Source organism: Erythrolamprus reginae, chromosome 2, assembly GCF_031021105.1.
Source record: "Erythrolamprus reginae isolate rEryReg1 chromosome 2, rEryReg1.hap1, whole genome shotgun sequence".
NCBI lineage: Eukaryota > Metazoa > Chordata > Lepidosauria > Squamata > Dipsadidae > Erythrolamprus > Erythrolamprus reginae.
The window spans coordinates 217,206,834-217,230,975 of NC_091951.1; the positions used below are offsets into that span (position 1 = coordinate 217,206,834).

At 44.1% G+C, this 24,142-nt stretch overlaps 1 protein-coding gene across 4 annotated transcripts in view; it reads right to left on the reverse strand.

Moving 5' to 3' along the window:
• PHC1 (polyhomeotic homolog 1) overlaps positions 1 to 24,142 on the reverse strand; it is a 250,073-nt gene that overhangs the window by 222,403 nt on the left and 3,528 nt on the right. The window contains exon 1 of one of the 4 annotated variants that reach the window (XM_070741839.1): positions 3,189 to 3,285. The exons of the other annotated variants lie outside the window; for them this stretch is intronic. The gene's annotated coding sequence lies outside the window, so the exon portion shown is untranslated. Of the gene's footprint in view, positions 1 to 3,188; positions 3,286 to 24,142 lie in introns of those variants that run through there. 4 annotated transcript variants of the gene reach the window in all.

Below are 24,142 nucleotides of genomic sequence, written 5' to 3' on the forward strand. Positions count from 1 at the left end.
GCTCTTCCGCGCCCTCCAGCCGAGCCCCTTCGCCACGTGGGCAGGCTTCGGAGCTCTTTGCATTAACCGAGAGAAAGAGAGGGGGAGAGAGAGAGGGAGAGGGAGAAAGAGAGAGGGAGAGGGGGAGAGATAGCAACAGAGTGAGAGAAAGGGGGGAGAGAAAGAAATAGCAAGAGAGAGAAAGTGAGAAGAGATAGAAAGAGGGGGAGAGGGATAGAAAGAGAGAGTGAGAGATGCTCAGTGAGCCTTTCTTTGAAGTTGCCTTTCTTTCTTTCTTTCTTTCTTTCTTTCTCTTTCTTGCTTTCTTTCTCTTTGTTGCTTTCTTTAAAGGAAGAGAAAGAAAGAAAGAGAGAGTGAGAGATGTTCAGTGAGCCTTTCTTTCTTTCTTTCTCTTTCTTTCTTTCTCTTTCTTGCTTTCTTTAAAGGAAGAGAAAGAAAGAGAGAGAGAGAGAGAGAGAGATGTTCAGTGAGCCTTTCTTTCTTTCTCTTTCTTTCTTTCTCTTTCTAGCTTTCTTTAAAGGAAGAGAAAGAAAGAGAGAGAGAGTGAGAGATGTTCAGTGAGCCTTTCTTTCTTTCTTTCTCTTTCTTTCTTTCTCTTTCTTGCTTTCTTTAAAGGAAGAGAAAGAAAGAAAGAGAGAGAGAGAGAGAGTGAGAGATGTTCAGTGAGCCTTTCTTTCTTTCTCTTTCTTGCTTTCTTTCTTGCTCTTTTTCTTTCTCTCTTTACCTTCCCTTCCTCTAAACTTTCTTACTTGGCTGATTTTAATTTTTCTGCTTGCAGGCAAGTTGGCTTCCGGTTTTCTCGGTGGGAAAAAAGAGGTCTCGGTGGTGTCGGTGTTTAGAGCGAGCATGGCTCCAAAAAAGGCCGCTGAGAAGAAGAAGAAGGTGATGATATCCATAGAAGCGAAGCAGGAGATAATCAATTTGCACGAAAAAGGGACTCGTGTTGTTGACCTTGCGAGGAAGTTCCAACGCAGCACATCCACCATCTGTACAATCCTGAAGCAGAAGGACATCCTTAAAGGTGTTAAACCAGCAAAAGGTGCGACAATAATTTCCCAACTCAGGACGTCTGTTCATGAAGAGATGGAGAGGTTATTGTTAATTTGGATAAAAGAAAAGGAGCTGACCGGAGATACAATAACAGAGGCGGTCATCAGCGAGAAGGCTCGTGCGATATTCGCCGATCTGAAGAGCAATGAACCATCCTCGTCGGGAGATCCAGATGAGTTCAAGGCAAGCCATGGGTGGTTTGACAGGTTCAGAAAAAGAAGTGGCATTCACTCAGTGGTTCGGCATGGGGAGGCAGCGAGTGCAGACATCAAGGCAGCGGAGGAGTTTGTTGTGCATTTTGCTAGCCTGGTTGAACAAGAAGGCTATGTCTCTCAACAGATCTTTAACTGTGATGAGACTGGGCTGTTTTGGAAGAAAATGCCCCGTAGGACTTTCATTACTGCCGAGGAAAAGAGCCTGCCAGGACATAAGCCCATGAAGGACCGTCTAACCCTTGCATTGTGTGCAAACGCGTCGGGTGACTGTAAAGTGAAGCCACTTCTCCTGTACCATTCGGAGAATCCTCGCGCGTTCAAGACGCACAAAATCCTAAAGGAAAGACTCCATGTCCTGTGGCGCTCCAATGCAAGGGCATGGGTAACGAGGCAGTTCTTTGTGGACTGGGTAAATCTTGCTTTTGGTCCTACGGTGAAGGAATATCTTTTGGCTAATGAACTCCCCCTACAAGCCTTACTGCTGCTCGACAATGCTCCAGGCCACCCACCTGCTCTTCAAGACGACATCCTTGAAGAATTTCAATTTGTGAAGGTTGTCTTTCTTCCCACCCAACACGACTTCAATCCTGCAACCAATGGATCAGCAGGTCATAGCTAACTTCAAGAAGCTGTACACGAAGCATCTGTTCCGCCGATGTTTCGATGTAACAGAGAACACCAACTTGACACTGCGTGAGTTTTGGAAGGATCATTTTAACATCGTTTCTTGCCTTAACATCATTGACCTTGCCTGGCAAGAAGTGTCAAGGCGAAACTTGAACTCGGCGTGGAAGAAGTTGTGGCCTGCTGCTGTTGCACCAAGGGACTCTGCTGAGCCCGAGGGTGAGACCGAGGACATCACCGAGACTGACACCCCATTGGAGGAGATTGTGTCACTCGGTAAGTGTATGGGTCTGGAGGTAGACGAGGGTGACATCAATGAGCTTGTCGAAGAGCATGAAGAACCGCTCTCTACAGAGGACCTGAAGGCGCTCCATGAGATGCAACAGATGGAGATGACCCAAGAGATGAGCAGCAGTGAGGAAGAGGTACAGGAACCACAGAAAGCCATTCCTACCAGTTAGATAAAAGCGATGCTAGCGCAATGGGAGAACGTTGTCAGTTTTGTGGGAAAAAATCACCCAGAGAAAGTAGCCACGAGTCGTTCAGCAGCACTTTTCAATGACACCTCATTGACTCACTTTCGCAACATTTTGAAAAGCAGGCAAAAGCAGATGTCATTGGACACATTTTTTACAAAAAGAGCTGCTCCAAGTGAAAGTGCAGCCAAAAAGGCAAAAATAGATGATTAGGCTACTGTGTACATATGTAAATTTAAAAGTTTAAGAAAGTTTACAAGTTAAGTGAAAGAAACTTCATTATTCATTTATATGTACATGTCCGCGTTCGGCTTCAGGAGACAGCTCCTTGGCGCTCGTATCCCGCGTGTTTTAAAAGGTTGCAGCCGGCCTGGGGGGCTCGGGGGGGTGCTGGCAAGCCCCCCAGGCCGGCTGCAACCTTTTAAAACACGCGCGCCGCTTCGCAGCTGTCTCCTGAAGCCGAACGCTAACTTCCGCGTTCGGCGGCAGCGGGTTTTTTTGTTGTTGCACGGATTAATTGACTTTACATTGTTTCCTATGGGAAACAATGTTTCGTCATACGAGCGTTCCGACTTACGAGCCTCCTTCCGGAACCAATTAGTCTCGTAAGTCGGGGTTCTACTGTACGGTGTTCCCTTGATTTTCGCGGGGGATGCGTTCCGAGACCACCTGCGAAAGTCGAATTTCCACAAAGTAGAGATGCGGAAGTAAATACACCATTTTTAGCTATGGACAGTATCACAAGCCATCCCTTAAGACTTTAAACCCCTAAATTACCATTTCCCTTAACAACCATTTACTCACCATTATTATTGGTACTCACCATTGAATAAGACACTTAGTGATCCTGATCATAGTTCCCTCTAAGCTGAGAAGTGAGCAATCGCTCACTTAAAAATCATCATCAACTCAGAGTTTTCCAAACCTGCCCAGAAGCCAAGAGGGAAAGAGTGAGAGGGAAGGAGAGAGAGAGGAAGAGAGGAAGAGAGAGAAACAGATAGAAAAAAGAGAGGAAGGAAAAGAGAAAGAAAAAGAATGGGAGTAAGGAAGAGAGAAAGAAAATCAAAATCTAGTTTTAAACTAGCTCAACTATTTAAGTGGCATTTTGATATTGATAGAGTTGCCCTATTATGAGCTCACTGTTATAGACACACAGTACAGTATTTTATTTTGAAATTCTCTGAGGCAAAACAGGGTGGGTTTTTTATTTATTTGTTTGTTTGTTTGTTTGTTTGTTTGTTTATTTATTATTTCTGTGTCGCCCAGTCCCGAAGGGACTGCCGCTCAGACACTACTTTTCCACCCCCACCCCCCAAAAAAAAATTAGAGGGAACACTGATCCTGATATTTATAAACATAATTATTTATTAACAATAATTATTTTTTTTGTTATTTATTTGCAAAAAGTATTAGTTTGGCGATGACGTATGACATCATCGGGCGGGAAAAACTGTGATGTAGAAAAAACCCTGCAAAGTATTTTTTAATTAATATTTTTTCAAAAACTGTGGTATAGTCTATTCACGAAGTTCGAACCCACGAAAATCGAGGGAACACTGTATATCCCCCAATTATTTCATCCTTAATCCCAAAATTATTTTTATTTCCACATTCAGTAATTTTCTCTTTATGTGTTTCAAGTCCATCTTGTTCTGGTACATCTTCTACTCCCACTTCATGTTCTTCTGCATTTTCTATTTCAAATCCAAATTCATCAAGTCCATTATAACGGTTGTCAATGCCCTCTTTGCCATCTCCAATTTGTAATCCTATTCCAGTTCCAATTCCAATGTCAATTATTAATCTCATTTCATGGTGGAAATCTTTAATATCCTGCGAAATCTCCATGCGAATCTCATCCAACAAGTCCCTTATTTCTCTTAATTCCTCCATCTCCTTCTCCTTTATGTAAGAAATGGCTAATTTTGTCCAGCTATTTAAACCAACAGCCTAAAAAAAGCCAACAAAACACTTTTTTTTGTGCAGAAGCAACAACAGGTTTAGTTAATCCAGATAGCACATTTCATGAAGGTCGAGTCCAAGTAAACAAAAAATTCCAACTCGAGAACTTTCTCACAAATACAGTCTCTTCCAATAGATGGCAACTATACGGTCCTTAAATCTTTTGTTGTTTTTTAAGTTTTCAACTTTTCAATCCAAATAATATATTTTTAAAAATTAAAAATAAGATTTTATAAATTCACCAGTATTCTTCCAAAATGACTTTTAGACCTTAACTTTTACTCCCATTCAAAACAAAAACAAAAACATAACAAAAGGATTTCTCCCTCCGGCAACTCTTTCTAGCACGCAGTCTCCTCGGCTAATGGCAGCTAACTGCCTTCGCACCGCTGATGGTGAAGGCTCCAGGTCTGGTCAACACTGGGGTTTGCCCACCCCAAACAGGGACCAAACCAAGTTCCCTTCTTCTCCTCCCCTCCAGGGAGGTTTGGGCCGATTCAAACTGAATCGGCACCTGCAAACAGCGGGGAACCGGCATTTCTCCGTAGGAGTGAAACGCTGCTGCTACCGAGGCACTGTCCATGTCCCTCTCCTCTTACATAATATCTTTCAACTTCTAATATTTATGTATACATAATAACAATAATATATATTGTGTGACAATATATTATATTATGTGACAATAAGGAACATACATAGATGCACCAGTGTGCCTTCCATCCCCTGTCCTAATGTTTCTTTTTTACTAGCATCATGTATATGAATATTATTATATCTTTGCATACCACTGATATGTACTTGACAAAATAAATAAATAAATAAACATAATAGTATTTTCCCAATTTTTAATTTCTACCTCTATTTTCTAACTTTTAATAAAACAAATCCCATATTAAAAAGTTTTCTGTATATATCCATCATCTCTTGTCCTTTTAGTATTTTGACTGGTTGACTTTTTTTTTTAAAAAAAAATTTATTTACATATAAATGACAGACATACAAATTATATACAGAAAAACAAAAACATAGATATATCTCCCCCCCCCCCCCATTGGCTGTCTCATCAACAGCCTCATTTTATACTCTGTTTCGGTAATGTTACTATTGGTTTTGACAGTAATATGTAGTCTATATTAATATATTTAAATATATTTAAAATCTTAGTCTATAACTTCTAAAAACATAACAGGTGGAGAAAAAGTTATATTTGAATCTTTAAGAATTTTTAACTTAATTTGTTTATTTATTACGCAGCACTGCTAATATTTGTTCTTTGTTTCAACCATATATAAAAATCTTCCTATATCTGGTGATATTTTGTGTTTTCCTGTTCTTTTAGCTCCAATGTTAATTTATCTGCTTCTGCACACAATCAAGCATTTTTTAAATCAGATTTCGATCATTGGGCATTGATTCATTTTTCATTGATCAGCTGCTCGGCGGCCGCAGCAGCAGCGAGCAGACGAAGACCGGGGTTTCCCCGCTGCCCATGCAAAGGGGAAAGCCCGATTCGGCTCCTCGCTGCTGCCGCCGAGCAGATCAGCTGCTGGGCGGCCGCAGCAGCAGCGAGCAGACGAAGACCGGGGTTTCCCCGCCGCCCACGCAAAGGGGAAAGCCCGGCTCCTCGCTGATGCCCCCGCTCGCCCGCCCGCCCGCCAGCAAGAGGGGGAGAGATAGAGAAAGAGAGAGAAGGAAAGAAAGAGATGAGAGAGGGAGGAAGAGAGTGTGAGAGAGGAAGAAGCAAGATAGAGAAAGAGAGAGAGAAAGAAAGATGAGAAAGGAAGGAAGAGAGTGACGTCATCGGGTGGGAAAAATCGCGATATAGCGTTTCGCGAAGCTCGAGATCGCGAAGATCGAGGGATCACTGTATATGTATTGGTAATTGCTTTTTTGTTTGGTCCTAGTAAAATTTTGTCTAGTGGTAAATCACATTTTCCGATTCCATATTTTTCTTTATCCACAATCTAGATTTTATTTGATTATAGGGCCACCAGTCTATTTTAATTCTTTCTTTTAGTTGTGCTAATGGTTTCAAATTTGTTTATGTAGCACCATTTTCCCTAGACTTATTGTATTTGGGAAAGTTAGAGCCTCCATACTTGAAAACCATAATGGTACTTTGGTATAATATTGTTTCTTAATTATGTTCCAGGTGTTTAATAGCGATCTTCTAATCAAGTGTTGTTTGAAATATGAGTGTGTGGAGGACTTGTTGTCCCAGATAAAACTATGCCAATCAGTTTGTATATCGTGACCCTCTAAAGCTAACAGTCTTACATTTTTAAGTTGTATCCATTCTTTGATCCATACTAAAACCGCCACTTGGTAATATATCTGAAGTCGGGTAATCCCAGTCCCCCTTGCTTTTGGCTGTCTTGCATCCATTTAACTCTAATTCTTGGTTTTTATTTTGCCATATGAATTTAGATATTAATTTTTCTAAATTTTTAAAGAAGGTTCCATCAAATTTAATTGGGATTGTTTGAAAAAGAAATAAAAATTTGGGTAGTATAGACATTTTGACTGCCGCGATTCTTCCTAATAATGAAATTGGAAGCTTAGCCCAGCTTTCTAGTTGTAATTTTGTTTTATTTATTAACAAATCATAATTATCCTCTTTTATGGTAATACATTTAGGTGACATGTTTATTCCTAAATATTTAGTTCTTTCCGTGGTTTCCAAATCTAATTCTCTAGCTAAGTGTACTTTGTCTTCCTTTGTCATATTTTTGGTCATAATTTTGGTTTTAAATTTAATTTTAAATCCTACTAAGGCTCCATATCTGTTTAATTCTTCCATTAATTTTGGGCCTGCTTGGGTCAGATTTTCAACAATGAAGGCTATAACATCAGCAAAGGCTTGTAGTTTAAATTCCTGTCCCTTGGACTTAAGACCTGTTATCTCTTTGTTATTACGTATTGGATTTAATAGGGTTTCAATACATAAACTAAAAAGCAAAGTGACAAGGGACATCCCTGGCGAACTCCTTTAGATATTTGAAAGGTATTTGTGGTGTCTCCATTAATTATTATTTTGGCTGTTTGTTTTGAGTATATTGTTTTGATTACTCTAATAAAGTTTGGTCCGAAATTCATCTTATTTAATAATTCGAGTAAAAATTCCCAATTTAGGTTGTCGAATGCTAAATATTATTGCCATGGCTTTTTCGGGATGTGTTTCATAATATTCTAAAACATCAAGGATTATTCTAGTATTATTTTGAATATGTCTGTCTGGAAGAAAGCCATTCTGATCTGAATGTATCCATTTGTTTAAAGTTGATTTAAGTCTGTTACCCATTATAGCAGAATTTTTTTTGTAGTCAGTGTTTAATAATACAATGGGTCTATAGTTAGCTATTTTTTCCTTTTCCTTTTTTTCTTTGGGGATTAGAGTTGTCAAAAAATTGGTCCAAGAATTTGGTATTTTGCCTAAGGTTAATACTTCATTATATATTTCAAGCATCAAATTGTTAAGCGTATTTCCTAATACTTTATAACAGTCCGCCGATATTCCGTCAGGTTCTGGGGTTTTATTATTCTTTTGAATTAGAAGTATGGCAACTTCTAATTCCTCCTTAGTTATGTGTTTGTCCAATAATTCTCTATTTAGTTTTGTTATCTGTTCTGGATTGCATTCATTTAAGTAATTCCATATATCTTTTTCTTTTATTTCTTCTTTCTGGTATAGTGTCTGGTAAAATTCCATAGCAATCTTTTTTTCTCTACTAGTGTAAATTGTGTTACTCCTTTGCCATCTTCTAATTGTTGGATATATTTATTTTCTTTCTCTTTTTGTAGTTTATAAGCCAGCCACTTACCTATTTTATTTGCTTGTCCGAAATGGTTTTACTTTTTTTTATTTGTATAGCTATATCCTCTTGTATTATCAGATTAATTTTATGTTTAAGACTATCTTTTTCTTCGCCAATGTAATTATTCTGTGGGTCATTTTGTAGTTTAATTTTGAGTTTTTTAGTTTGTTCTTGTAATTGTTGTAGTTTCTGATTTTTATTTCTATTTTTCCTACTTGTGTATGAAATTGTTAGGCCCCTAATATAGGCTTTGGTAGTATCCCAGATATTTTGTAGGGTGGTATCTTTATTTCAATTATCCTTTAAAAAAAATATTAGTTCTTTGTTCATGAATTTTATATATTCCTTATCTTTCGTTATCTTGGGATAAATTGTCCATCGTTTGTTTCCCTTTTCAGCTGTTTTAAGTGTTAGTATTATTGGGTGATGGTCTGCCCAAATATTTGTTCCAATGTTAATTTTTTCTAACTTATTTTCAATCTCACTATTGGTCCAGAACATATCTAGTATGGACCATGATTGATGGGGTGATGAATAATAAGTAAATTGCTTTTTAAATTTATTTCTTTCCCTCCAAATATCTTTAAGTCTGTATTCTTCCACCATGTCGAAGAATAGAGGGGGTAATCGATTTCTATTATTCACTTTATTCCTTTTCCCCCTGTTTTGTAGTCACTTACCGGGTCAACAATGGCATTACAATAACCTAACAAACATACATTCAGGTTTTGGGTCATGTTAATTTGTTCGTGTAGTTTTTTATAAAATTCCTTTTGTTTAGTATTTGGTGTGTAAATTACAATTATTGAAATCTTTTTTGTTCTATTGAGATTTCAAGGATCAGGATTCTACCTTCCTCATCTGAATATATATGTTTGGGGTTAAGCCATTCTTTCACATATACCACTATACCTCTATTTTGGTTCTCAGCTAAGGTCGAAAATAACTTGACAAGTTTAGGTTCCTCTAGTAATTTTTTTTGTTGATTTTTTAATGTGGGTTTCCTGTAAGCAAATCAAGTCTGCATTTTCTCTTTGGAGTTTTTTAATTGTTTGTTTCCTTTTAATTATAGAGTTTAATCCATTGATATTGGCCGAAAATATTTTTACTTGTTTCTCCATATTACTGCTTCCTGGCCGTTGCTCGTGTGACAATTTTCTCTCTTTCATTTCTTATGTCTTGACTGGTACTTTTTCCTTCTGTTTCTTTGTCCTTATCTTCCTGGCTTCTGGATTCAATCTCCAGGCTGCTTTCTCTGTTTCTCTCTAGGTTTTCTTCTATGAATCTGTCCGTTTTCTCGTAGCTGTCGATTTTAATTCTCCTGTCCTTCCATGTGATTAACCATCCGGGATCAACCATCTAAATGGAATCCCTTGTCTGATCAGTTTATTAGTTAAAAATTGAAAGTCTCGTCTTCTTTCTCTTATTCTTTTCGGAATTTGTTTTAATATTATTATTTCTTTCCCTGCGTATATTAATGGCTCTCCTCTTATACTTTTATTATTTCATCTCAGACCGCTTTCTTTGTAAATATAATATGTACCTCTCTTGGTAGCTTAAAATGTCGGGCGTAGTTTGTTTGGACCCTGGACAGTTCATCAATGTGGTTCCTAAGTCCCTCTTTGTCGATTTCTAAGAGTGTTGTTAATATTTCGACCATTTTTTTGAAGAGGTCTTCGTCATTAGATTCTGGAAGCGTAGGTAGAAGTTGGATTTCTCCATTTCTAGCAATGCCACAGCCCCCTCAAGCTCTCTGTTGGCTGCCCTTAGCCTCTCTTCTGTTCCCTCTATCTTTGACTCCGTCCTTACCTCCATTGTTTTAATTTTCTGGTCATGATTGTCAATTACTTCTTGTATATTTTTTATTTGACTTTTAATCTCTTCCATATTTCCATTCATAAATTCAAAGTTCTTATTTGTTTGATCTTGGTTTAGGATCAGGGTTTCCTGAGTTTTATGCATAGTCTCTTGTGTCTGTTTCATAAATTCCTGGATTAAGTCTAAAGAGGTCTGGATAGATTGAAGGGATGGGCCTTGTTCTTGCTTCTCTATTGATGTCATTTATGTTGATTGTTTGGGTCCAATTGAGAGCGGTGTGGTTGGGACTTGTTTCTTAAGAGATTTTGTATAGGCTTGCGACATATTTACTACTCTGAAAAAATTACTCCACACTTTCATAAAATAATACCGTTAACTGTCTGCAAGTTAGCAATGTTAATAGCGTTAATTGTATTGAGAGATATAACTGTGGTATTGTGTAGTTATTATAAGGTTAATGGTATTATAAATTAAGATTATTGCTGCACAAATCCCAGCGACCAGTTAGGTCCCACAGAGTGGGTCTTCTCCTGGTCCCGTCAACTAAACAATGTCGCTTGGCGGGACCCAGGGGAAGAGCCTTCTTTGTGGCGGCCCCGGCCCTCTGGAACCAACTCCCCCCAGAGATTAGAATTACCCCCACCCTCCTTGCCTTTCTTAAGCTGCTTAAAACCCACCTCTGCCGCTAGGCATGGGGGAATTGAGATACTCTTTCCCCCTAGGCCTTTACAATTTTATGCATGGTATATCTGTATGTATGTCTGGTTTTTATAATAATGGGTTTTTAACTGTTTTTAGTATTGGATTATTGTTGTATGCTGTTTTGTTACTGTTGTTAGCCGCCCCGAGTCTGCGGAGAGGGACGGCATACAAATCCAATAAATAAAATAAATAAAATAAAATTATTTGTTTATAATACGTCAGTTCATATAGTTGTGTCTAACAATTACAATACTTTGCCTTCTAGGCTCTATATCAGTTAATCTCAAAAAAGAAGAGGAAATATATAACAAAGAGTGGTAAAATATCAACCTACAGTTGTCAATTATCAATTAGTATTCTTATACTTATGTATTTCTATGCTTATGTATTTATATCAATTATTAAATTATTTATAACATTTCATATCATTAGATCAATTATACATAAATCCTTAGGTCATTTGAAATACTTAACTAGAATTGATGTCACTTATTCACTTATAACTCTTAATCACTTAAACACAGTTATCTACTCATTAAATTGCTTATTATATATATATAAATCCTTAAATCAGTCAAAATACTTAATACTGTTAATATTTTAAAGTCAATTAATCACTTGTATTTATTAAACAATAAGTCACATTTAAACAATATTAAACAATAAGTCACAATTATCTGTTGGGTGATAAGCTAATAATTGATTAATTAGCAAAACTATTAAGGGTAGTAATAATATATTAAATTATATACAAGTAATATTCAATTAATATTTGGTGATATCTCAAAATATTCAACTAATAATAATAGTATTAAACAAAGAGTAATTAATTTTTCAGACAAAAAGTGAAAATAGTAAAACGGGGAATTTAAGGTAGGCTATAAGTCAGTTTTAAAAAAAGAAAGAAAAAAGAAGAGCGTCTCTGGTAGTAAAAGGGGAAGGAAAAAAGTCTAGCAGTTCCAGTAGATTAATCCTTTGTCAGAAAGTTATTTTTAGTCCTACATTGACATTTTCAAATTAAGAATTAAGTCTTTAAGATTATCTTCTTTTCCAAATCTTGGCAAGTAGAGTCAAAACAAATCCAGATTATATAATGAAATTCTAAGTCTTAAAGAGTTAGTATTGTTATTGTTCAAAATTAATCAGTGGGGAGTTCTATGTAGAAAAAAAAAAGAAAACAACCCCCTTCTCCATTTGCGATGATATAAAAAAAAAGGAAGAAGTATTGGTGTTCAAATAGTTCCATGTACACGCAGAGTTCTCTAATTAAGTTACTGAGTCAATCAATCAATCAATCAATCAAACAAACAAACAAAAAGAAGAAAAAGTAAGTTAATTACGTAATTGAAGTTCTAGCATAGGTCAGCAAATTAGCTTTTTTCCTAAAAGAAACTGTTCCGGATATAAAGAAAAGAAAGCTGAGAAAAAAGAAATCAAATCAGAATCGCCTCTCCCTCTGGCCGATGAGGTTGCACTTTCCTGTCAGTTCACAGTTTCTGGTCCTTTCGCTCTGTCCTTCCCTCTCTCACACAGCGCCGCTGTTTCCCTCTCATCCGGAGCTACCCTTGCCGCTACACATTCGGGAGCTTCTATAGGATAGGTCTGTCTTATTTCTTTATTGACTGGTTGACTTTTTAATGAATTTCACATGTCCTTGGGACCTTATGTCTCCTTGCATCACTCATATTTTGTCTAAATATTTCATCTGCCTCTACATCTATCTCATGCCTTCCAATTTCTAGGGCACCCATCAGCAACTCCATCACTTCCTCTCTGTCCTCCTATATATTGTGATATCTTAAAAAGTGGGCTGCGTTATGCATTTCAGGAATTATTAGTACCCTTTCCAAATCTTTATCTGCTTCTATCAATTGTTATTTATATCACCTCTATTTTTTCCTCCGCTCTTTCTGATTTCTCTTCTGTTTTCTGGACTCCTAACTCATCTTTCATTGTCATTTGCACAACCATATAATGAATCTGTTTCTTTATCTCCCCCAGGTCCTTTTTCATCTCATTGTAATTCTTTGTCATAACTTGCTGGATATATTGAAGCATCATCTGTATTTCTTTTTGAAATATATTTGTTTTTCCCTGTTGTAACACTGCACTATTGATCCTTGCTTTAGTGTCCTGGAGGATGCTAATGTTGATGTGAGTGATGTTTTTCCCCAAATTTAGTTAAATTTGGAGCACTTGCCATTTTCCCCTTATAATCGTATGATCTTATAGTACCCTAGTTTATAGTACTTTGTTACCTTTAAACACTCCCACAGTTCCCTCCTATGCACTCCCAAAATTCCCCCAATCACTAGGCCAATTATATTTGTAATCCATAGTAAGTTTATTGGGGATGATGAGGTAGACTTAACGTCAGCAATTATATCCTTGTTGTCTGTCAGTATTCATAATAGTTGCAAAAAAGTTCTAGGTTATTCCATTGATCCACTCTATCCAAGGTATTTGTAAGTCAGAAGTAAAAAGGAAAAGTCCACTCAGTCTCCAAGCCAGCTGTATTAAAAATCCACCAAACTCAGCAAGTTTCAAAAAGAAAACATTGTCTATTCGCAAAAAAACAGGAAAATGGCCCTCCAGATGTTGTTTACCTTTCTTCACTATTTCCCTTCTTCTTATCAGTCCTGGTTTCCTTTCAAGGTCTTTTCCAAATTCATAATAGTATATTTTTTCACCAGTAGTGTGTCATCCCAGCTCTAACTTCCATCATTGAAGCAAAAGATATAACAGATGATTATCAAATAATCCAAAAAAGTTCTCTTTTCTATATAAAATTTATTCCAGTAGTCAAAAATATAATCTAAAGGTTTAAGTCACTTTTCACAATATTATCAGTTCCAGACTGGTCTTTCTGTATTTTAAAGCTTAATAGTTTTCCATTAAAGTTTCATTTCTCTTTTCAGTCTGTAATCGATCTCCACGTATTAACTTGTCACCTTTTCTATGCTTTGGAGAATCTTTCTTTCAAAAAAAAAAATCTTTTATTTGGCAATAGGTCTCTAACGTAGAAGGTGAAAATAGTTTCACCCAATTCCAATGCTCTGTTCATGAATAGCTCATTAGTGCTTATTTTTCGGTTGCCCCAGCTTCAATCTGGCTATAATGCCATCTCTCTTCTTCATTAGTCAGAAGGGTGCCTCAGATCCAGCAAGGGAACGGCCAGTCTTTCACATCAACAAGGAGTCCTGCCTTTCTTCATCACCCCTCCAGAGTAACTTTAGCCATTTAGGGTCTCCTAGTAAAGAAGAATTGTCTGGGATTCACAGAGCCCCGTGTGACTCCAATTAAAGTTGTTAAGCAAAGATAACATGTGTACTATTTTCCGCTACATGTAGACCTCAACCAATGTTCCCTCTAATTTTTTTTTAGTGTCTGAGCAGCACATTTCCATGCCTGAGCACCTGAATTTTTTTCACAGATGTCATCCAAGACAACAACAAAATCAGTGTTATTGATTTCGCAAAACCTCCTTTACAGAATGTGTTCAGCAGAACAGCTGTATGGGATTTCAGTTTGAGATTGTTTTTATTTTGGTGTGTACTACATACATACATACATACATACATACATACATACATACATACAATATTTTTGCTGATAATGAAAAAAAGGGAGAATAGAATAGTCTATTTTGAGTCGATTCCAGCCTGGTTCCAAAACCATTGTGTCCTGAAAGTGACACGTTATTTGCCTAGCACCTCCGGATTTTCAAAACATCCTTGTAGGTTGCTGGTGGACTGGTCAGGGGAGCTGGGTTTAGGCAAACAGAATTGTTTTGTGCTTTGAGCAGGACCCTCAGATTTCACCTTACTGTAACCACTGTCTTTCAATAAAAGTACTTGAGATTTAATTCAATGGAGTCAAAAGTCTCTGTATTTTTCAGAATATAACACTCTCTGGAGTATAAAATGCACCTTAGTTTGGGGGAGAAAAATAACAAAAAAGGTTCTGCCTCCGACTACCAGCATCCATCAGTATTCATCTAGCTAGTGTCCTGTCAGTGTGTGAGAGAGTTGAGGGCTGGAAACTGAAACAGGATTTGCCATGTGAACAACAAGGAGACAGCAAGGAGACTGGGAGTGGCTTAGCTCTGCAACTGTGTTGAGCTCTGAAACTAGTGTGCTATGAAACTGAAACTCTACTTCTCTTCTCTTCTGTTTTGCTTGTATTTACTACCAAGTTGGAAAACCTACTTTTGGTATTGTATATTTACTTCATGTCAAAAAAATTTCCTACCGGTTCTATGGGCATGGTGGGCGAGACAGGGGAAGGATAATGCAAAATCTCCATTCCCACCCCACTACAGAGGAAAGATCCCCATTCCTGGGGGAAGGATATTGCAAAATCTCCATTCTCACCCCACTCTGGTGCCAGCCAAAGGTGGTATTGGTCGGTTCTCCGAACTACTGAGAACCGGTTCTCCAGAACCTGACAAAACCTGCTGAATTTCACCCCGACTTCATGTGTTATATTATATATAAAGAGACGTTATTGAATCCTGCTGAATCAGTTACTTGTGTGCACTTTCTGGATGTGATTGCTGTTGCAAACTCTTGACACGTCCTTGCAGCAAAGAGTGATCAGCCAGGTCAGCTCCAGCACATTATTGCAGCCTGATTCAGCATAAGCAACTGATTGATGGCTGGATCTGCCTCCCAGGATACCCCCAACCAGCTGTTTCTGGCTGCAGAGATTGCCACAGACCATTGCCTCCTCGTGTTTTTGGCTACATTTGGTATATAAGACACACCAAAAAATTCATTCCCTTTTGCGGGGGGGCAGGTGGAGTGAATCTTATACTCTAAAAAATAGGTACAGTGATCCCCCGCTCGTTACGAGGGTTCCGTTCCAGGAACCCCCGCAACGAGCGGGTTTTCGCGAAGTAGCGCTGCGGAAGTACAAACACCATCTGCGCATGTGCAGATGGTATTTTTACTTCCGCAGCGCTAGCGAGGAGCTGAAGATTGAGGACTCAGCTCGGAAGCTGCACGGGTGTTTTAAAAGGTCTCCGCCGGCACGGGGGGCTTCTTAGCACCCCCCCAAACCCGAGTTGGGGGTTCGGGAGGTGGTAGGAAGCCCCCCATGCCGGCGGAGACCTTTTAAAACACCCGTGCAGCTTCCGAGCTGAGTCCTCAAGCCAAGCGCAGAAGTTAGCCTTGAATCCCTTTGAATCCCGCCGCTTCTGCTGGATACGGGCGATGGGGGGGCGAACTGCCACAGCCCCTGGCTTCCGCGCTGCTCGTCCCACCCACCGCCCGTATCCAGCAGAAGCTGCTGGATTCAAAGTGCTGCTGGGAGCCGCAGGCGAAAGGAGCTCGGGCATCGGAGCGCGGCGCCAGGCATTGTTCTCCGGACCCCGCCCGCTCAGCCCCGCGGCGGCCCTTTCCCTCTCCAGGCTGCGGGCGGGGTCTGGAGAACAATGCCTGAGCTCCTTTCGCCTGCGGCTCCCAGCCCACCGCCTGTCTCCTGCTGCCCGGTTTAGCCAGGACACGAGCGGCGAAATGACTTGGAGGAATGTGAAGCTGAAACCATTCCTCCAAGTCATTTCGCCGCTCATGTCCTGGCTAAACCGGGCAGCAGGAGACAGGCTTTGAGTTTTGGCTGCGGGGGGAGAAGTAGGACTTTCCTAAATCCCTCGCCCCGCAGCCAAAACTCAAAGCCTGTCTCCAACGCGCGCTACGATCTTCCGGGCGAGCCAGGCTCAGTGACGGAAGGCAGCCGCTTGGGCCGAGAGGAGCCGGCCTTGATCCGCTGAGCCTGGCTTGTCCGGAAGATCGTAGCGCGCGTTGGCGGATCAAGGCCGGCTCCTCTCGGCCCAAGCGGCTGCCTTCCGTCACTGAGCCTGGCTCGCCCGGAAGATCGTAGCGCGCGTTGGCTGCACCGGCGGCGAAATCGCTCGCCGCTGCAGCCAACGCGCGCTACGATCTTCCGGGCGAGCCAGGCTCAGCGGATCAAGGCAGCCGCTTGGGCCGAGAGGAGCCGGCCTTGATCCGCTGAGCCTGGCTGGCCCGGAAGATCGTAGCGCGCGTTGGCTGCACCGGCGGCGAAATCGCTCGCCGCTGCAGCCAACGCGCGCTACGATCTTCCGGGCGAGCCAGGCTCAGTGACGGAAGGCAGCCGCTTGGGCCGAGAGGAGCCGGCCTTGATCCGCTGAGCCTGGCTGGCCCGGAAGATCGTAGCGCGCGTTGGCGGATCAAGGCCGGCTCCTTTCGGCCCAAGCGGCTGCCTTCCGTCACCTGATTGCTCTTCGCCGGCGGGATGCAAAGTGCTGGGGTGGGGGAGTGTCCTGACAGCCCCCCCACCCCAATGCTTCACCTCCCGCCGGGCAAGAGCGCTCGGGTGGCAGCTTCTTCTAGATACGGGCAATGGGCGGGACAGAGAAGCGGGGAGAATCAGGAGGCTCCTTTGGCAGCTGGGGGCTGCCCTGCTTTGTTGTTTTGGCTGCAGCGGGTGACAGGCAGCCTCCAGCCGCCAAAGGAACCTCCTGATTCTCCCCGCTTCTCTGTCCCGCCCATCGCCCGTATCTAGAAGAAGTTGCCACCCGAGCGCTCTTGCCCGGCGGGAGGCGAAGCATATGGGTGGGGGGGCTGTCAGGACACCCTCCCACCCCAGCACTTTGCATCCCGCCGGCAAAGAGCAATAAGGCAGCAGCTTCTGCCGGACACGGGCAATGGGCGGGACAGAGAAGCGGGAAGAATCAGGAGGTTCCTTTGGCGGCTGGAGGCTGCCTGGCACCCGCTGCAGCCAAAACAACAAAGCCAGGCAGCCCCCAGCTGCCAAAGGAGCCTCCTGATTCTCCCCGCTTCTCTGTCCTGCCCATTGCCCATGTCCGGCAGAAGCTGCCTCCCGTGCCGATGTTCCCCGCCAAGCCCAGTTCGGCTTCCCTGGCTGCTTGGCCAGAGGGGGGGGGCTCGGCCAAAAGGGGCTGGAGACGCAGCGATTTGCCTCCCGCCCCTCGCCCCTGTGCCACCGGCACGTCATCTTCCCTCCCAGACAAAAAGGCCGGCCTTTGGGGATGAAGGGGTGTGTTCAGCTCTGCGTCTCCAGCTCCTTTCGGCCGAGCCCCCCCCCCGGCCAAGCAGCCAGGGAATCCGAGCCAGGCTTGGCAGGGAACATCGGCACGGGAGGCAGGAGACGATCGGGCGACCGGAGCAGCAGCCAGGGAAGCCGAGCCGCGTATGGCGGTGACGGCGGCCGTCTCCTGCCTCCCGCGCCGATGTTCCCCGCCACGCCCGGCTCGGCTTTCCTGGCTGCTTGGCCGGGAGCTGGATGCTGGTGGTGGCGGAGGAAGGCGAATGCGGCTTGGAAGCTGGGAGGGGGGCAGAATATGGGAGGAGAGAGGCTTGCAATAGAGGGTGGAGGAAGCGGCCATGGGAGGGCGAGCTGCCTCAGGGAGGAGGATCGGGCGGGACCAGGTGGGGGCTGGAATTTCTCCGCCAGGGCGAAGGGCGGGCGAGCGGGTGCTGGGGAGGGCTTCTCGCCCTCCCGACAGCAAGAGGGGGGAGCGAACGGCGTGGGCAGGCGAAGGGCGGGCGAGCGGCAGCGAGGAGTTTGCGTGGGCAGTGGGGAAACTCCTCGCTGACGCCAGCAAGAGGGGGAAGACCCAGGGAAGCCGCTGCCATCTACGCATGCGTGCCCGGCACGCATGCGTAGATGGTATTTTGACTTCCGGGTTGAAAAATCGTGAATTACCCTGTTCGCAATGGTCGGGGACGCAATAACCGGGGGATCACTGTACATATAATCATAGAATACTGTACTGAAAAAAATATCTAAGAAGGAAACAGCATTTTACAAGCTACATTTTTAAAATTTGGATTGTTTCATTTTTGTGGGTTTTTTAAATTACTGAATTGTTATGAGATTATCTCTATACATAGTGCAAATGTAAGTACAGTGGTCCCTCGATCATCGCAAGGGTTCCGTTCCAGGACCCCTTGCGATGATCGATTTTTCGCGAAGTAGCGGTGCGGAAGTAAAAACACCATCTGCGCATGCCCACGCCGTTGCTGGGGCCGCTGAAGCGGAGCTGGGATGTCCCCAAGCGCGCGCGCGTTGCTGGGGTGGCTTCCCAGCTGGGAAGCGGAGCTGGGGTTTCCCCAAGCGCGCGCGCACCGCCCGCCGGCCCACGCCGTTGCTGGGGCCACTTTCCAGCTGGGAAGCGGAGCTGGGATGTCCCCAAGCGCGCGCGCGTTGCTGGGGTGGCTTCCCAGCTGGGAAGCGGAGCTGGGGTTTCCCCAAGCGCACGCGCACCGCCTGCCCACGCCGTTGCTGGGGCCGCTTCCCAGCTGGGAAGCGGAGCTGGGGTGTCCCCGCGCGTGCCGCCCGCCCGCCCACGCCGTTGCTCGCGCCGCCGCTGGGGTCTTACCGGGGCAAGAGGGGGAAGACCCAGGGAAGCCGCCCAGCAGCTTATCTGCCCAGCGGGAAACTCCACCATCTACGCATGCGTGGCCATAGAAAAAAGGCACGCATGCGCAGATGGTGTTGTTTACTTCCGGGTTGAAAACTCGCGATATAGCGTTTCGCGAAACTCGAGATCGCAAAACTCGAGGGATCACTGTACAGTGATACGTTGTCTTACGAACTTAATTGGTTCCAGGACGAGGTTCATAAGATGAAACAATGTTTCCCATAGGAATCAATGGAAAACCGATTAATACATGCGAGCCCCAAATTCACCCCTTTTGCCAGCAGAAGCGCCCGTTTTTGCATTGCTGGGATTCCCATGAGGCTCCCCTCCATGGGAAACCCCACCTCTGGACTTCCGCCTTTTTGTGATGCTGCAAGGGAATCCCAGCAGGGGAATCCCAGCATTGCAAAAACGGGCACTTCGCTGGCAACAGAAGTCCGGAGGTGGGGTTTCCCAGCGAGGGAAACCTCAGGGAAATCGCAGCATCGCAAGAACACCGAAGTCCTTGAAACCCCACCTCTGGACTTCTGTGTTTTTGCCATGCTGCGATTTCGCTGAGGCTTCCTTCACTGGGAAACCCCACCTCCGGACTTCTGTTGCCAGCGAAACACCATTTTTTGCGATGCTGGGATTCCCCTGCAGCATCGCAAAAACGCAGAAGTCCGGAGGTGGGATTTCCCATGGAGGGGAACCTCAGGGGAATCCCAGCAGTGGAAAAACGGGCGCTTCGCTGGCAACAGAAGGTCCAGAGGTGGGGTTTCTCAACAAGGGGAGCCTTCATCTGGCAACAGAAGTCTGGAGGGGGGGCATCCCAGAGGGTTCGTAAGATGAAAATAGTTCGGAAGAAGAGGCAAAACAATCTTAAACCCCAGGTTCATACCTCAAAAAGTTCTTATGACAAGGGGTTCGTAAGACGAGGTATCACTGTATTTCTGGAGAGAAAGGTCACAATGTGCAAAATCCTAAGAAGTCTACAAGCAACACTCAAAGAGTCATTTGGACCCTTTTCCCACAGAAAACATCAGGAGCCATTAATGTAACAACCAGTGTAACTGGGTGGGCATGGCCAACTCATCATCACTCAATCCCACCAAGTCACTGTGTATCTGTCTCTCTATTTCTCTCTATTTCTTTCTCTTTCTTTTTTCTTTTTTTTCTTTCTCTCGCTCTGTTTCTTTTTCTTACTTTTTCTTTCTTTTCCTCTCCTTTTCTTTCTTTCCCTCTCTCTATGACTCTTTCTCTCGGGCTCTCTTTTCTCTCTCTCTCTCTTTCTCTATCTCTTTCTTTTTCTCCTTCTCTCTCTCTTTCTATATATCGCTGTCTTTCTGTGTGCATCTTTCTCTTTCTCTCCTTTTTCCCTCTCCCCCACTCCCCAACCCCCACACTCAAGGAATAATTGCAAGGAAATATGGCCATGTTCCCTCTGTCTCTTGAAAGATACAAAAATAAACTTTGCATTGCAAAATGAGTGTCTATCAGGCTGTTTCAACACAGCGCCACGAGGTTGCCAGCTTAGATCGCTGCACGCACTTCCGAAAAGCATCATCCCAAGCAGCAGCACACGCATATGCATCCTGCAACTCACTCCAAAGTGGCCAGAAAATATAGTCCCTGGGCATCCCCAAAGATGCTTGGCAGGCAAAGGACATGACAACCACCCCAGTGGCAAGCATTCACTGAATAATATTATTATTATTATTATTATTATTATTATTATTATTATTATTATGAATTTGTATGCCGCTCCTCTCCGGAGACTCGGAGCGGCTCACAGCACAAAACACGGTACAAATCCAACAATAAAAAGCAATTTAAACCCCTTAGTATAAAAACAATCATACATCTGAGACAAACCTTGCGTAAAACGGAAACGGCCCCGGGGAATCAATTTCCCCATGCCTGACGGCAGAGGTGGATTTTAGGGACTTTGCGAAAGGCATGGAGGATGGGGGCAATCCTAATCTCCGGGGGAGTTGATTCCAGAGGGTCGGGGCTGCCACTTGGTCTTGTCTGGGTTGAGCTTGAGCCTGTTGGCTCCCATCCAGACCCTAACAGCTTCCATCACATCAATCGCTTCACTGAATTGGCATGGGGTGGAGATGTATAACTGGGTATCATCAGCTTACTGATACCCCATGATACCTCACCCCATACCGTCGGATGTTAAATAGTAGTAGGGAGAGAACCGACCCCTATGGCACCCCACAAAGTAGATCTCTGAACCCCTCCCCCCCCCCCCCCACTAAAACCGACTGCGAACAGCCAGAGAGGTAGGAGGAGATTCGTGCGGCAGAAGGCGGTCTTGGATATATTCTGGTCTGATGCCATGAAGGGCTTTATAGGTCATAACCACACCTTGAATTGTGACCGGAAACTGATTGGCAACCAATGCAGACTGCGGAGTGTTGGTATAACATGGGCATACCTAAGGAAGCCCATGATAGCTCTCGCAGCTGCATTCTGCATGATCTGAAGTTTCCGAACACTCTTCAAAGGTAACCCAATTACAGTAGGTGATGAGGGCATGAGTGACTGTGAGCAGTGACTCCCGGTCCAGATAGGGCCGCAACTGGTGCACAAGGCGAACCTGGGCAAACACCCCCTCACCACAGCAGAAAGATGGTTCTCTAATGTCAGCTATGGATTCCCTCCGAGGGGGTCAGTAATTCCCCCCCCCCCCAGGATAATGGACGGACAGATGGAATTGTCCTTGGGAGGCAAAACCCACAGCCACTCCATCTTATCAGGGTTGAGTTTGAGTCTGTTGACACCCATCCAGACCCCAACAGCCTCCAGGTACCGGCACATCACTTCCACTGTTTCGTTGACTGGACATGGGGTGGAGATGTACAGCTGGGTATCATCAGCATACCTAACCCCATGCCCTTGGATGATCTCACCCAGCGGTTTCATGTAGATATTAAATAGCAGCGGGGAGAGGACCGACCCTTGAGGCACCCCACAAGGGAGAGACCAAGAGGTCGACCTCTGACCCCCCACTAACACCGACTGCGACTGACCAGAGAGGTAGGAGGAGAACCACTGAAGGACAGTGTCTCCCAACCCCTCCAGCCGGCACAGAAGGATACCATGATCGATGGTATCGAAAGCCGCTGAGAGGTCAAGAAGCACCAGGACAGAGGATAAACCCCTGTCCCTGGCCCGCCAGAGATCATCCATCAACGTGACCAAAGCAGTTTCCGTGCTGTAACTGGGCTTGAAACGCGACTGTTGAGGGCCTAGATAATCGGCTTCTTCCAAAGACCACTGGAGCTGGAGCGCCACCACCTTCTCAACAACCTTCCCCATAAAGGGAAGGTTGGAGACTGGACGATAGTTATTGAGTACGGCTGGGTCCAGGGAAGGCTTCTTGAGGAGGGGGCACACAAGTGCCTCCTTGTAGGAAGCCGGGAAGGACCCCCTCCCCAAAGAAGTGTTGACAATCTCCTGGACCCAGCTCCGTGTCACCTCCCTGCTGGCTGAAACCAGCCAGGAGGGACACGGATCCAGTAAGCAGGTGGCGGAACTCACAGCTCAAATGGCCTTGTCCACTTTATCAGCTGTCACCAGATCAAACTCTTCCCAGACAGATGGACAAGGACAAGCCCCAGTCACCTCGACTGACTCGTTGTCAGTCGACTCTGTTATCCAATCAGAGTCCAATTGAATCCTTGCAAAACTGGGTAAAAGCGGAGAGAGGGGAACAGACAGAGCCAAATTGAGCTGAATCAATCTCAATGTCTCTCTCTCTCTCCCCCTTGCCGCAGCAGGAAATGGCGGGTGGCTACTTCCAGACTTGGTTGGGGCTGTATGCGTGACTTGCTCTCCGCCCCAAGGCACTGGCTAGGCCTGCGCTGTATCAGTCAATGCTTCTGCACAAGGTTCTGTAAGAGCAGCGAGCTGGCCATGTCGGTGGAATGAGCAGCGATGTCAGGAGCTGCAGCAGAGGCCTGAAAGAGCCACATGCAGCTCCAGAACCATGGGTTGCTGACATTGTATATTTGATTTTATTCTTCTAGGATGAGTTGCAACCATCCAATAAAGAGAGAAGATTCCAAAAGGATTTGCTTCAGTCAAACCTGGATTCTGACAAAGGCATATAGGATAAAAACTGCATCCAGTTTAGATCACCACATTACAAAAAAGTTGAGAAAAACTTCAGAGAAGAGCAACTAAGATGATTAAGGGTCTGGAGACTAAAACATATGAAGAACAGTTGCAGCATTTGGATTTGGCTATTCTAGAGAAAAGAAGGACTAGGGGGTGGGGGACATAATAACTGATATGAGAGTGCCACAAAAAAGGAGGGGTTGATTTATTTTCCAAAGCACCAGGGGACAGGACAAGAAACATTGGATGGAAACTAAACAACTAAACTAACTAATCAAGGACAGAAGCAATCTGAAATTGAGGAGAAACTTCCTAACAGTGAGGATAATTAATCAGTGGAACAGCTTGCCTTCAGAAGTTGTGGGTGCTTCATCACTGGAGGTTTTTTAAAGAGACTGAACAGTCACTTGTCTGAAATGGTATAGGACAGTGATGGCGAACCGTGCCACAGGTGGCACGCAAAGCCATATCTGCTGGCATGCGAGCCGTTGACCTAACTCAACTCCAACATGCATCTGTGTGCCTGTCAGCCAGCTGATTTTTGGCTCACACAGAGGTTCTGGTAGGGCGTTTTTGGCTTCCAGAGAGCCTTCGGGGGATGGGGCAGGTGTTTTTACCCTCCCCTGACTCCAGGGAAGCCTTTGGAGCCTGGGGAGGGCAAAACACGAGCCTACTGGGCCCACCAGAAGTTGGGAAACAGGCCATTTCTGGCCTCCAGTGGGCCTCTGGGGGGCAAGGGAAGCTGTTTTCGCCCTCCCCAGGCATTGAATTGTGGGTATCGGCACTCAGGCATGTGCGATCGCATGCTCATTCGGCACCCGAGGGAAAAAAGGTTCAAGTTTCAGGGTCAGTTATAAGGCAGAAAAAGCATCAGTTCCACTTGATGATCTCTGGTGGTCGTGGGATGGGGGTATTGCAATCATTCTTGTTCTACTTGACCTCTCA